General features: G+C 35.4%; 1 long non-coding RNA gene across 1 annotated transcript; it reads right to left on the bottom strand.

Moving 5' to 3' along the window:
* Positions 1-14,083: 14,083 nt before the first annotated feature.
* Positions 14,084-15,405, bottom strand: LOC131075676 (uncharacterized). Its single transcript, XR_009113250.2, has 2 exons — positions 14,799-15,405; positions 14,084-14,651 (listed from the first exon to the last, which is right to left on the bottom strand). It is a non-coding gene; the product is annotated as an uncharacterized LOC131075676 (long non-coding RNA).
* Between the last annotated feature and the right edge of the window lie 394 nt (positions 15,406-15,799).

Raw genomic sequence — 15,799 nt, 5'->3', positions numbered from 1 at the left:
ATAGGCTTACTAGAATGTATGATAGCATCTGATCATCAAGTCAATACCAACTGACTAAAAAATACTCCAAAAACATGCAACACATCAAACCAAACATATTCCATTGATCCAAACATGTCGGTAGTATCCAACTGATAGTCCCTTCTACCGGTAACACTAGTTCTTCTACTGGTAATCAAAATTTGTCTGTCAATAACCAATCATAACAACTAGTGTTCGCATCAATGACAAAACATCAATGCAACACAATCAATTCCTTCATATTGCCAACAATCTCCCCCTTTGGCATTGATGGCAACACTAGATGTGAAAAAGAAAACATCTAAGTGCCAAGAAATACCAAAAAAATTCTCATAGAAGATATAACAATGAAAAACTTAAAAATCTCAGCAACTCCCCCTGAGGAGTGCATTCCAATCTGAAACTAATCTGAATCTCTCCCCCATATGACATATTATGATATTATTTTTCACATCATATAACTCTCCCCCTTTGGCATCAATGCCAAAGATATGACATAGCTATCAAAATCCTGTGAATCTCAAAGTTGACTACTCCCCCTGAGTAGTAGCACCACTACATCAATCTAGAGTACCGAACTGATGCTTTGCTCAATCAATTAATTTTTTGCTGGAGGGGTAGACACCCCTAATCTATCTCTTAAATACTCAAATGATTCCTTAGACAACGGTTTAGTGAATATATTTACAATCTGCTCTTTAGTGTTCACATAAACCAATTTGACTTCCTTTTCTTCCACCTTTTCCTTCAGAAAGTTATATTTTATTAATATGTTCTTAGTCTTAGAGTGAAATATTAGATTCTTAGACATGTCAATAGCTATAGAGTTATCACAATAGATAACTACCGATTCACTGCAATTTACCATGATATCATTCAACATTTGCTTCATCCACAAGACTTGTGTGCAATTAGTTGTTGCTGCAACATATTCAGCTTCTGCAGTAGATAAAGAAATGCATGACTGTTTTTTGCTTATCCATGAAACCAATTTCTTTCCAAGAAAGAAAGCTCCACCAGAAGTGCTCTTTTGGTCATCAGTATCTCTTGCCCAATTTGCATCTGTATATGCACATAAAGTGAGGTTATCATCTCTAGAGTACCATAAGCCATATTATGTTGTTCCTTGCAAATACCGGAATATCCTCTTTACTGCACATTTATGATTTTTTTTAGGATAACTTTGATATCTTGAAACAATACTTACTGCATTCATAATATTCGTTCTAGTTTGAGTTAGATATAACAAGCCACCAATCATAGACTTATACCTTGTCGAATTTACTAGTGCAAATCTGTCTTTGATAGATAATTTCTCACTTGTCACCATAGGAGTACTTACCAGTTTGGAATTATCCATACCAAACTTCTTCAACAATTCCCTTAGATACTTAGTTTGATGGATAAAAATGCCTTTGTTAGTTTGAGTAATCTGAAAACCTAAGAAAAATCTCATCTCACCAGTCATAGACATTTCAAATTCATCCTTCATATTATTAGAGAATTCCATGCACAATTTATCTTCACCTCCAAAAATGATATCATCAACAAATACTTCAATAATCAGAATATCATCATCAGTGATCTTGTAATATAAATTGTTGTCAGCATTACCTTTTGTATAACCAATCTTCAAAAGATATTTATCCAACCTTAGATACCAAGCTCTAGGAGCTTGTTTCAATCCATATAATGCTTTCCTTAACCTGCAAACCATATCTTTGTCGTCTGACAATGAAAATACATCAGGTTGCTCAATGTATACTTCTTCCTCAAGTTCACTATTCAAAAATGCACATTTAGCATCCATTTGATAGACCTTATAGTTCTTGTATGATGCATAGGCAAGAATCGGTCTAACAACTTCAATTCTAGCTATTGGTGCAAATGTCTCACCATAATCAATTCCTTCCATTTGAGAATATCTTTTACAAACCAGTGTAGCCTTGTTTCTAAAAACTTGACCATCCTCATTTAGTTTATTTCTAAAAACTCATTTAGTTCCAATAACATTCTTATATTTAGGTCGGGGAACTAAATTCCAAGTCTTATTCTTCTCTATCTGATCTAATTCATCTTTCATAGCCTTTAACCAATATTCATCTTTACAAGCTTCAATAACAGATGCCGGTTCAATTTGAGAAATAAGACATACCTCTTCATTTTCTAGTCTTCTTCTTTTCATAACCCCCTTATTCCTGTCTCCAATGATTTGATCTTCAGAATGATTTAATCTTACATACGTTGGTGTCTTCTGAACTTCAGGTTCTTTGTTCTAATCATCAGTCACAGTTGAATTTTCTGATTGTACCAGTGTAACTGTCTCGGTGTCTTGTACCGGTTGAGGCATTACCGGATCAGTTATAATCATTTCTATTGTCGGTTCTCTGTCATATGATATATATTGATCTTTGTATTGCTCATCCACTTTCACATTTGTGCTCTCCACAATTTTCTGCAATCTTTTTTTATAACATCTATATGCTTTGCTCTGAATTGAATATCTAAGAAATATCCCTTCATCACATCTAGGATCAAACTTCCCAATTGAATCATCCCTTTGATATAACATTTACTTTTGAAAATTCTGAAATATTTAAGAGTAGGTGTATGTCCAAACCATAATTCATAAGGAGTCTTACCGGTTTCACCTTTGATATGAACTCTGTTGAATGTGTAGACTGTTGTACTCACTGCTTCTCTCTAGTAGATGTGAGGCAATTTGGCTTCCATCATCATGGTTCTTGTTGCATCCAAAATGGTTATATTCTTCCTTTCCACTACTCCATTCTACCGAGGAGTCCAGGGTACAAATAACTATCTCCTAATTCGATTTATCTCACAATAACTGTTAAATTCATGAGATGTGAACTCACCGCCTTGATTTGATCTTAGACATTTGATTTTCAATCCAGTTTCTATTTCCACCATTGCTTTAAAGATATTGAATTTCTCAAAAGCTTCAGACTTCTCCCTTAGAAAAGTCACCCACATCATTCTAGAATAATCATCAATTATTAGCATGAAGTACCTATCACCTTGAAAGCTTCCAGTCCTTGCTAGACCACATAAGTCAGTATGAATCAAATCAAGCACGTCATTAGATTTATCATGTATGCTCTTAAAAAAAGTTCTAACTTGTTTTCCTAATTGACATTCCTTACATACCAAATTATGAGGCTTTATAATCTTAGGTATATCTGTAACTACCTTTGTTGAGCTGATCTTAACAATACAATCAAAATTAACATGACACAACCTCTTATGTTATAACCAACTCTCATCAATATGAGCAATCAAACATGTCTTATCACCAGTTTTCAAGTGAAATATATTACCTCTAGTCTGAGTACCGGTTGCAATCTCCAAGCCAATTCTGTTAATGATTTTGCATTTTCTATCTTTGAACTGAAGTTGGAATCCCTTATCCACCAATTGACCAACACTTAAAAGATTATGCTCTAAACCTTCTACATAATAAACATTATCAATATTATGCTTACCATCGAGAGAAATAATACATCTACCTTTGATCATACATGCTTTGTCATCCCCAAATCTGACTTGACCGCCATTGTATTCTTCCAGGGACAAAAATTTTATTTTATCTCTAGTCATATGATGTGAGCATCCACTATCAATTACCCATTCATCCTTGTCTTCAACTTTTGCTTCCAGGGCCTTTTCTTCATTCTTAATAACTAGTTCTGATTCATCTTTCTTTATAGCATAGAACATCCATTCCTTTCCACTATCGGATCCACTAGCAGAGTCTCTTGTTGTTTCTTCCTCTAAGTCATCACTTACTCCTTCCTCATCAACATAGTAGCATGATTTATCTTTGTTTCTCCTATGCTTATTCTTGAACTGATATTCATGGTTAGGCTTAAAAGATCTTTTAACTCTTTCTTCAAATCTTGAATTTCTTTCAGGACATCTAGATGCAAAATGACCAATCTTATTACATACAAAACATTTAAAAGGTGCTTTTCCTTCATACTTGCTTCATGTCAATCCTATATGCACTCTTCTAGAAAATAGTGTTTCAAGCTGCTCAAATTCTTCATCCTCTTTCCTCATATCTTCCAATTATTTTGCATATAGGGATTTCCAATCACTTTTGTCGGTAGATGATGATGCATGAAAAGAAGGTTCAGACTTTGCAGCTCTAGAGGATCCAAATTCTTCAAGTTCAAAAGCAAATAATTTTTCAGTCAGAATGTCTCTGTTAACTGAAGTGTTTGCCATTGTTCTCAATTCATTAATTGCAGTAGCCTTCAACTTGTAAGTCAGTGGTAGGGCTCTCAAAACTTTAGAAACTATTTCATTGTCACTCAAAGATCCTCCACAACATTGAATTCCCATGACAATCTCATTTACTCTTTCCATAAATGTAGCAATTCTTTCATTATCTTCCATCTTCAAGTTCTCATATCTTACCCAGTAACCATCAAGTTTTAGTAATTTTGACAGTAGGGTCACCTTCATTCAAAGTTTGCAATTTATCCCACATAACCTTTGTAGATGATTCATCAGTCAATCCCATGATTTGTTGATCAGTGAGTGCACACAAGAGGGCTTCTCTAGCTCTGCAATAATTTTCAATATTTTTGTCCGAGTCTGTGGGAGCAGGATTGCCAGATGCCAGATCATAAGGTGTATATCCTTTCTCAGTGATCTCCCAAATATCTTTGCAAAGACATCTAAGATGAGTCTACATTAGGATTTTCCATATCCCATAGTTTGTTCCATCAAACTTAGGGATTTCTCTTCTGAAAATAGCTGTCGGTGGATTTGAATTATTAGCTGCCATAAGATCTACCTCAAGCGGTTAAGCTTCTGCAAAAGAGAACCAAAGATCTGATACCAATTGTTATAATAATTGGTGGACAACTGAGAGGGGGGGATGAATCAGTTGTCAATAGATTATATCAATCAAACCACTTTATAACCTTTAACCAGAGCACATAAACATTGAATATCGGAATTAAAAAAATAGATACCGGTAAGCAATAAAACTTAAGTATGAAACAAAGAATCAACACAATGCAACCATACCACATAACACCATGATTTGTACGTGGAAAACTCAGTAAAGGGAAAAACCACGGTGGGAACCCTACTCACAATGAGATGAAACTCCTGCAGAAAGTATGTGATACAATAAGGGGCCTGCACATGCAGGAAGGCACACTTCCTAGAGAATATTGCTCATTACAAAGGAGTCTCACTGACAACAGAGAGGTTATAACCATCTCAATATAATTGGACAACAATTTGGAAGAATGAACTGCCAATGATAGCATCTACCATGCCTGATTACAGTCCCAGTTAAGCTCAATACAGGAGGCCTTTGACCTCTTACATAAACCCAATTCGATCACCTATGATCGACCAAATCTCCTTCGCATATGATCTTTTCATTATTCACACATTTAATTCCATGACCATGATCTACAATGAGATCTTACATCAATTTATAAAAACCCTAAGGCATAAACCAATTAGGTCGGCCACCTAAAAGATATTACAATAAGAACATTACATACATCCACATTACAATGATATACCATGTTGGCTTTAGACCAAAACAACATTAACCAATCCTTAAATCATCTCAGTAACGTGTACAGAACACTTAATAACATGTTACAAGATACCGGTCCATAACCTAGATAGATACCGGACCCCAATAGATCCATCATGCCAAAGAGATGTCGCCAATCAGTTGAGGCACGAACAAAGATCACCTTCTGCGTCCTGAATTCCATCTAGAAGCCGCACCAACTCCACTTATGCATCCTTTCAAAGATTCTCAGTAAAAGTTCTGCTAGTAAAACCCTAAACCCTTACCGGTATAGGCTGACTAGAATGTATGATAGCATCCAATCATCAAGTCAATACCAACTGACCAAAACATACTCCAAAAACATGCAACACATCAAACCAAACATATTTCATTGATCCAAACATGTCGATAGTATCCAACTGATAGTCCCTTCTGTCGGTAACACTAGTTCTTCTACCAGCAATCAAAATATGTCTATTGATAAACAATCATAATGTCTAGTGTTGACATCAATGACAAAACATCAATGCAACACATAATCAATTCCTTCATATTGCCAACATATGGAGTCTTCATACTTTTCCACAATTTTCTTAGGGATCCTTTCCCTAGTCTGCATCATGCTTTGGAAGGTTTTGAAGTATCCCCACAAAATAGCTTTCTAAACTTGTGCATCTCCTAAACCTTCTAGAGTTTCCTTTATTTGCACCGCCACTGACCTATCATGGGCCATTGAACTTTTCCTACACCAAGGACCTCATTCATATAATAGAAGTACAGGGAAATGATCAGGGTACCAAATTTAAATACATGCTTTTTATCTTGCTTTATCTTCTTCAGATTGTTCAAGAGCTCACTCCGGAGCACCTCACATAGATCATACAACTTGCCTTCTTTGAGAATTTGATAGGCAGCATAAATGGTCGTATCGGATACTGAGTTGTCTCTGCTGGCCGATTGATAGATCTTGTAGCCTATCACCATGGATGCAAACCTGACATCATATTCAATAATGTCACTGATTGTCATCAATCTCCCAATAGGAACTTCACCGGTTGTCTTCGTCACGATTTGGCTCTTTACATTCCTTAGGCCAAGAACTTCACCGGTTGCATTCAAGCATGTTATGGCTTTGATTGCTAGCTTTGTGATCTTGTGTGACTTGTCAAGACATATAAATTTGCCGTGAAATTTGCTTAGAATGTATCTAACCCATTCGGGTTTGTCAAAGACCAGAAATTTTACGAATTGAATGAAACCCTTGTGCTGGAGAGATTTGAATTCGGGTTTTAGGATTCCCATGCCATCTATCATGTGCTCTGTATAAAGTTTCATCATTTTTGTGTTCCCAAGCTCTTTAAAGTTGCAATGGACGTAAGCCCTAATATATTAAACATGCAAAGCACCATACGGAACAGATGAAAATGCTCCTTTCGGATCATCTTCCATCGATTTATATGGGTGTTTCTTAAACATTGTCCTTGCTCGATCAATTATGTCAACAGCCAATGGAGTTGCCACACTAGATGATGCCATTGTCGAATTTTAGGTTATAAATAGAGAAAGTTATCGAACTCTGAAAATAACCTTTTAGTCTCCAACCAGATGCAAGAAATCTTCGTTGAATCTCTTCAAGCTCAGGGTTCACTACACAGTTTTCTTCGCCAAGCTCTCCTGCTCCTTTGCTTCAAACGCAATGTGAGAAATGAGTGTTAAATCGCCCTTTTTATCCACCGCATACCTAACTTTTAGGTATAATAAATGCTCAACCCTAACTCTTCTGGATGCTCTATATCTCATGAGTATTATTTCGTAGTCTCAAATCAACATGGTCTTCTGGAGATCCTTCAAGATCGACTACACAATCATTCACAATCATCTGCAACCTGCCACAGCCAATTACAGATCTTAGATAAGGGGCATTTAGAATATGCATGAAAAGCTTACCCCTAAGGCCAAGTGCCTTAGTTACCAAATGAGGTTCTAGCACCGGAATCAGGTGCAGATCCATTCATTGCATCTGAGTCACCCTTTTTGATCGATTTCTTCTTCTACTTCTCTCTTATCTCTTCAACCTTCACTTTGCCCTTACCATATAACTTGTTCTTGTGTGCTGAAACATTCTTGTTCATATTGTTGCTTCTACATAATTTTGCAATGTGACCGGATTTGTTGCAAGCATAGCAATCAATGTTATTTCTCTAATTAGGCCTAGAATTACCTTGATTTCCCCTTGACCTACATTGATTAGCAATATGTCCAAATCTTCCACAAGCATAGCATCTTATATTTCTCCTATTTACCATACTTATGCATTCATTTGACTTATGACCATATTTATTGCAATTAAAACATTGTCCGGAGAATGATGAACTATTTTGATTTGCCCTATTTCTGTATTGACTTGTCATATGACCGAATTTATTGCAAACAAAGCATTTACCATTGAATTTATAAGCATTAGGTTGTCTTACCAAAGTTCTCTTGTTCTTTTGATGATGAGGTTTAGCATTGTTTTGACCAGATCCAGAGCTTTCTCCTTTCTCATATCCAAGTCCTCCCATATCACCTTTACTCTTTTGACTTTGTAGTATCTCATCTAGTTTAGTTGAGCTAGCATTGAATTTTTCTTTATACTCATTAGCAATGGTAAGTTCATCTATCAGAATTATGATTTGCCTTTCAAGATCTTGCTCATTATTCTTGGAGTGTATCAATTCAAGCTTTAGTAGGCCATTTTCATGATTTAGTCTGCAACATTCATCAGATCTATCCTTTAATGATTGAGTCAAACTTTCCTCATTTTTCTTCCTGTCTTCAATCTCCTTTGTCAACTTCATCACAATGGATTGCATTTCATGCTTCAAGACTGCATTATCTCTAGCAATTTTTTCACATTCATTTGTCTTGTCTTTTAAGGCTTGGTCATCAATGCTTTGGTCTTCTTTCTCCTTGAGTTTGTCCATAAGCTCCTTTCTCTTTTCTCTGGATGTGTTCACTTTTTCCTTCAATGACTCAATGAAGTCTTCAGCATCACTCAAATTTCTTCTCAAGCTATTTGCTTCTTTTCTTGTTGTATCTAGATCTTCAAGTACCACAGTGAGTTGTTTCTGTAAACAGGAGTCCATTGACTCACTATTCTGGATCTTCCTCAAGCTATTAGGCTTCCTCCGAGGAACTAGGCTCCTATACCAATTGTTGGAATCAATGAACACTAAGAGTGGGGGTGAATTAGTGTTCTGCAATTTTTAACTTTCTTGAACAAATTCTTAAACCACTTGATGCAGATGAATAAAAGTAAAGTGCAAAAACTTAATACAAACAAGCACAAAACAATAACACCAGAATTTTTACGTGGAAACCCGAAAAGGGAAAAACCACGGTGGGATTGAGACCCATGATATCAAAATACTGTGATCAAGAGTATAATAATATTACAAGGGGGATGCACATGCATTCGAACACATTGCCTAGAACTCGCTACTCAGTTATAAGAGAGGGCTACAACCCTTGGAGGACTCATTGTCCTACAAATGTTTACAAATGATAACTTGAATGTCTAAACTAATGAATCGCATCTACAAATGCCAAAGTGCAGTTCTGGTTAAGCACAAAGTATCTATCTTCCATTGTTCTGGCACACTGCTATGTTCTGTTGTTTTCTGTCATACACCGGAGCATAAATCCAAAGATAGTGCATGTGAAACTACGCACAGACACTCATACAATCTTTGCACGCCAACATCGATCACCAAAATGATCAAATAGATCAGTCTTATATATTTGCATCACTTGATTTAGGTCACCAACATGTTGGCTCCAAAAACATTTGCAAAACATGAAATGTGTAACAAGAAGTCGGCTCAATCCTATTACAAATGCACGTGCAAACCAAAACAAATTGATTATATGCTTCACATATGTTGGCTCAACAACTTTGAACTTGGAACCAATCAACAAAATCATCCCGAAGATTTTGCATAACATGCTACACCACTAATCACCCAAATAACCTTGTTCTTCCTGAAATGTCAGATACTGGATCATCAATCTTGCATGAGAATCAATATCGAAGGCTAGGATTGCGGACTAAGCTATTCCAATCATCGAATTGACTACCTCTTCCTCTGCAAGGAAAAATATGCACCCAAAATTGAGTTCTACTTAATGTACTCATACTCTGACGACCACTATGTTCCACCTTCTAGACTTGAGCAAAGTAGACTTTGAACTTCCAATAGAATGAATTTACAAATTCTAAATGAAGCTTATGATTTGAGTTGCTATCAATGACAACACCAAAACAATCCTCAATCACTTATCTCTTCCGATACAGTGTCTCTTGCCAACAACCATAGGATAAATGACGCTAAAGACTAACTAATCTTAGGCCATGAAAGGTATACAAAGAAGTTTTTATTATGGAAGATAGAAAGATGATGGTGAATGCTTTTAGTTGCTCTAGTTGACCCATAGTGGTCAAGTCTAGTACATTTTGTTCAATTTTGACAAAAAAGTTTTGGGGGACCTTTCAAAACCCCTATCTTTTATCTATTATAAAAAAATTTCTCTAATTCACATTTACGAATAAGATCTTCAAACACAATGATTAATCTACTAATTGCAACATTAGTTTATTAAATGAGTTTGTGTTGAAAAACATTAAAATTTCATGTGCAATACATTTCTAATTTATCATCCATTCATTGTGCATTGCAAATATCTCAAAACATTGTTATTCTTTTCTTAAATTAAATGGGGTGATTTAATTTAATTAATAATACAATTTAGAATAGTATTTTAGCTTCTTTTTCAATTAATGGATTGGACTCAAATTTGGTGATTCTATGTAGGGTCATACTAAGTTTGATTAATTATTCAACTCATCCACCAAATCCTAAGCCCATCAAAATTCCCTGCTTTTCGATGAATCATTTTCAGTATCCCCCCCCTTCGATGAATCATTTTCAGTATTCTCTTATAATGACAATGGCACTCATTTTGCAATAAATCGAACTTCATGGCTAGATTGGGATATTCTTTGAAATAATGATAATCTAGAAATATGCTCATCCAAAGAATAAGGTAACACTAAAATGTCCTCGTGATAGTCTGTAAAGCAAGTGAGAATGAACATTCTCATAGAAGACAATATGCATGCATTCTACATATATAAACCATGGCTTTCTAAGATGAAGTAATCAAGAATGAATTAAGTCTAAGTAGCGTGTTGTGTACCATCATGAATCTAAGTAAATAATAAAGCTTGGGAAATAGGAAACCCTTTAATTTGCCAAATATTACCAAAGGCACACCATGAAGATATTCATCATTGATTCCCCCATGTTGAAAGAATAATCCATAAGGTGGTGGGCCTTAAATTGCTTCAAGAGTTTCCTCCAAGTCACTTCAACAACACAATACCATCATTTTTTCTATCCAACAAAATTGATATATCATTGGATAAAGATATAGTGTATGCCATTGTTAAGGCCAACATCAATAAGATTTAAGTAACAAAGTCATATTCTATAAATGCCTTGGTGAGTTACAACACTCAAAATAGAGTTGCAAATGTTGGTGGGATATTGTCTCAAGATCTCCTAGCCAACTTAGTTGAAGCTAATATCAATTTTGTAGCATCTAAGAGTGGTCGGTGTTCTTTTAATTGTTTCTATGTAGAATTTCAAACCAATGCTTATGAATCAATGGCATACATTTGTGGGTGCTTCTATGAATGCTACTATATCAAGTGAAAATAGACTTTAATAATAATGCCAATAATCAAAGTTTGCCTCTTTATGTCTAACATATGATACATTAAAACTAATCTATTTAAGACAACTTCTATACTTATCCCTATGCTTTGTTTGCTAAGATGGCTCCAAAGATTTTCGTAATATTTTGATCTCATTTATAAAAGTACAGTACCAAAAAAATAATGTAAAACATTGGTTCAAAAAACTTAAACTTATATGTTCTTTTATATATTCCATTTGAACCCTTATGTATTTTATAACATGAATGGTTATATTTGTTTTTATTACAAATAATGAAACTAGCCTTGTATACTCAAAACATGATTGTTTGGTGATATTTATTTTACGACTTATTTTAACATTTCTATGTTATCCTTCTTTATAAAATACAACTTTTCATTTAGAAAGTTTTATTTTTCTATAATTCTTTATGCCAATGCAAAACAATCCAGATATCTATTTTTATATATAAATAATAATATACAAATCCAAAATCCTTAAAATGAAACCAAATTGAATGAAATATGCAATTTATAGGTGCAATTTATTTAACATAAAAGTTATAGAATATCTATAATTTAATAACTAATATTTGAAAATAAATCCAAATTATGGGTAACCGATCGGGATGATTTATCCAAAGCTTCAAACCACAAATATTGGAACTATTAATAATCCATGCAATTCCAATAATAATCAATGTATAAGAGGCGCTGGATGGCATAATATCCCTGATTGCATTTTATACAAGCAAAAGTTCCAAAGTACCACTTGAGATCAAAGTGACCCGGAACATAACATCAGAGAGTAATGATCATTCAAAACACTGCAAGGTTCATTAACTAAAGGGTTATAGCTTATTTAATGAGCCATAAATGCTTTTGTTGCAGCCAGTCACAACTTCAAGCAAGCAGCTCGACTTCTGGAGCTGAACCCAAGCTTGAACACAGTTTGTTGATTCCTTTTGTGAGATCAAGGTAAGAATCGGGATTGAAATAAAACACCCTTCAATATTGTCAGCTATTGAACTCAAGCATCACCTTTGTTTATTTCAGAAATAAGTAAAGGAAGACTGCTTTTTGTACCTTCTATCAGTGTATCTCTGAGCTTCACACATGGGATACAGAGACATAGGAATGTGGTTTCAGAGGTGATTAAAATTTTCTGATATTTTGGAAACAGTTAAGTTGGAAGGTTTTTAATGAGTCTATCAGGAATCAAGTCTTACTGACTGTAAGACTTTGACACCATAAAAGATGAGATTAAGATCGTACCTCGAACAAATTTGACGGAATAAATACCCCTCAATGCTCCTATATCATATAATTAAAACAGCTTTGTAAAGTTATAATTGTTTCTGAATTACACATGCAAAATCCTCCATAAAAATAAATAAACACAATGTACTAAGTTTACAATAATAATAGCTTTTTAGAAGTTTTTGGCAATCTTAAGAATTACCCTTCATATATATTATGCACCAAATGGTACAGGCTTTCTGGTATTGAAAGAAGGGGACATCCCTTCCAAGTCCCTAAATCCAGGGTATGTCCAGAACATCACCCAAACCCTTCAGGAGTTGTCCCTGAAATGCGCTAATTTTTAAAGGATAATATGCAGCAGCCTTTCATCTGTAGTTTCCTATTACTGCAGGGCTCAACAGGGGAACTAATCTTCAAGTTATTAATTAAAATACTTACATGGACTACCCTATACAGGTCAGCCTACAAAAACCACTCTGTGCTGATCAATTCAGGAATTTGAAAATATTACATTAAGTTGCAATCAAAGAACTCAAATCCAGAAGTGGCAACTCAATTAAAATGCAAGCTCTGCCCACTGGATTCCCTAAATGAACTACTTTAGGTACTAGGCTGAAATATTTCCCTAGAAAAATCAGTGCAAAAAGAAATTCAACAAGGAGGAAATATGATAAACATGATCCTCGCAGACACAATGCATGTTCAGTTAGTATCTATAATTTTATGCGTCTGCCACAACTTTATAACTTCCGGTTGATAGTTATTAGATGCGAACCATCAGACCTGACCCCACTTCTTTCAATCTGCCAAGGCAAGATTTATGTTCTAAGAAGACCAAAAATGTAGTAATCACTTACTTCCCTTGTTGTAAGGGAAGGAATATGAGGCATGGGCTATAGAAGCTAAACATTCAATAGCGAGTGCCAGCTACCATCTCCTTTAACCTTTGTTCTAAGGGGAGCAGATACTATTTAAATAAGCCTTGGAAAATTCTGCCAGGGAAACTCCCATGGACTTGAGAGGTAGATCTCCGTAACAATGTGCCACAACAATTACAGTTCATTTCAACTTCATCCTATCATTCCTTGAGAAATGAATAACAGTAAACACAATATACTGCACAAATACATTACCATAGAAAGATGAAGCTACTTCCACCCAATACATATTAACTTTAACCATGGAATTGAATTCTGGATAGTCGTTTGGGTATAATATAGTTGACTTGGGGTAAGGATTAAAGTCTGTGTCCCCGGATAGAAATGAATTATTTCCTTCTTTCAGGGCTTGACAAACTACAGATATGAATGAAGCAGACCTAAGGAACAGAATCAAAACTACATTATCAAAAATATCAGCAGTCGAAGATTCAAAAGATTGTATGTAAGAAAATAAAAACAATCTACTGATGGAATTACAATTAGTAAAGCATAGTTTCAGGTCTTAAAGGTCAACGATAAACTTACTTAGGTCATGCCTGGTAGGGGCAACTAATCAGACCATGATTTATTGAAAGCTTCAAACCAGAAAATATTGTTAATTTTTATAAACCATACATAAGAGGCGCTGGCATATCCCTGATTGCATTTTCAAGGAAAAACCCCAAATACCCACTTGAGATCAAGATGACCCGGGACTTATGTAGCATAAAAACTAAAGGACATTCAAAAAAATACAATTTTTATGAAAACATACTAAATACTTCACAATCTAATGAAAGGTGTGTTCATTTGAAATCTTACCCTCATCTCAAGAAAAGGAACTAACAAACTCCGTTCAAGCTTAGATTCCAACCCCTGAAGCCGACCTGCTTGCATAGAGTTGGGACTGGTCGCAACAAGAGCATTCATCTTAATAAGGTTAAACAAGCTATTACCCCTTAGTAAAGGAAAAAATACAATAAAACATGAAAGTTCCAAGCTCGAATCCCGCTAATCTCACAGAGAGGTGTTGACAACAAATGCCTCTTATGGGCAGAACGTCCTGAATTCAATGCCGAATATCGGAGTGGCGACGCCACAAAGTTAGATTAACACCAACCTAGGTTAACAAAAACAAAGGCATACGTTTCAACAGGAAATATTGAAATGGAATATACACACACATTGGAAGCTAAATACGCATTGAAACAGAAATAGAAATATGTGGACAGATACAATCTGAATTGGATATACATTGAACATATACCACGACTAGATGGATAAGGTTGGAGGCCTGGCAGTGGCGGTCATCCCCAATGAAATGGGAGTATTTTATTATTTAATTTGCAAGCATACATTCTTTGCCCATAAGCATATCCTTTTATCCATGTCTACCGATGTGGAAAGCCGACCCCATATATTCTCTGGCATATCCCATCTCAACAGGGCCATCAGACGTCAATTGATGGCCAACGCAACAAGAAAACGGCCAATTCAAAGCCTGTCAATTCTTTCTGGGGCTGGATTTGATAATGCTGATTTGTCCGCACCTGTTTACCGGGCAGATCTGGAATCCATCACTTTCTTGCGGAGCTAGTGTTATGAAGGTGGCTTGCGCCATTTCTACTTTTCTTTTCCGAGCAAGCAGGGGTTATCTCAGACAGGAGGGACCCCGCGGTTCACTCCCTGGGGTTTCGGTAGGGCCGCTGTTCTGGTAGTGGAAGGTGGGCCTGATGGGAGCAGATAAAACAGGTAAGGGTTTTAAAGGGAGGCAGTGATCAGATGGGCTGTGGCAAGCAGAGAATTGGCAATTCTTAGTAGGCAGGTGTCTTGTTGAGATGTTAAAAAATCTAGATGTAATGTTTCAGACCAGATCCAAGGTTATGAATTAAAGAAATATTTTTAATGGTAGGGTTCTGAAGTTTTAAGTAGTTTGTAATCTTCTTTTTAGATTTGATTTTCAACAATGAATTTTGATCAAAAGTATGTTTGTTTTTCTTAGTCTTACATCTTCAAACAATGTGCTGAATAAAGAATTGGTAATTATCAAGAGGTAGGTGTGTTATTGAGACGTGGTCTATAAAAAAAGATCTAGATGTAATGTTTAAGATGAGATCTAAGGTAATGAATGAAAGAAAGAAATATTTTAATAACTAGAAGCCGAAACAAATTAAAGATACAAGAACAGTACAAAACCCTTCAATAATAGGGCCTTGAAGGTCATCAGTAGTTTGTAACCTCTTTTTTAGATTTGATCTTCAACAATGA

The sequence above is a fragment of the Cryptomeria japonica genome, chromosome 3, assembly GCF_030272615.1.
Source record: "Cryptomeria japonica chromosome 3, Sugi_1.0, whole genome shotgun sequence".
Lineage (NCBI taxonomy): Eukaryota > Viridiplantae > Streptophyta > Pinopsida > Cupressales > Cupressaceae > Cryptomeria > Cryptomeria japonica.
Note: the sequence above shows the minus strand (reverse complement) of the source record. Positions and strands in the feature narration are given on the sequence as shown.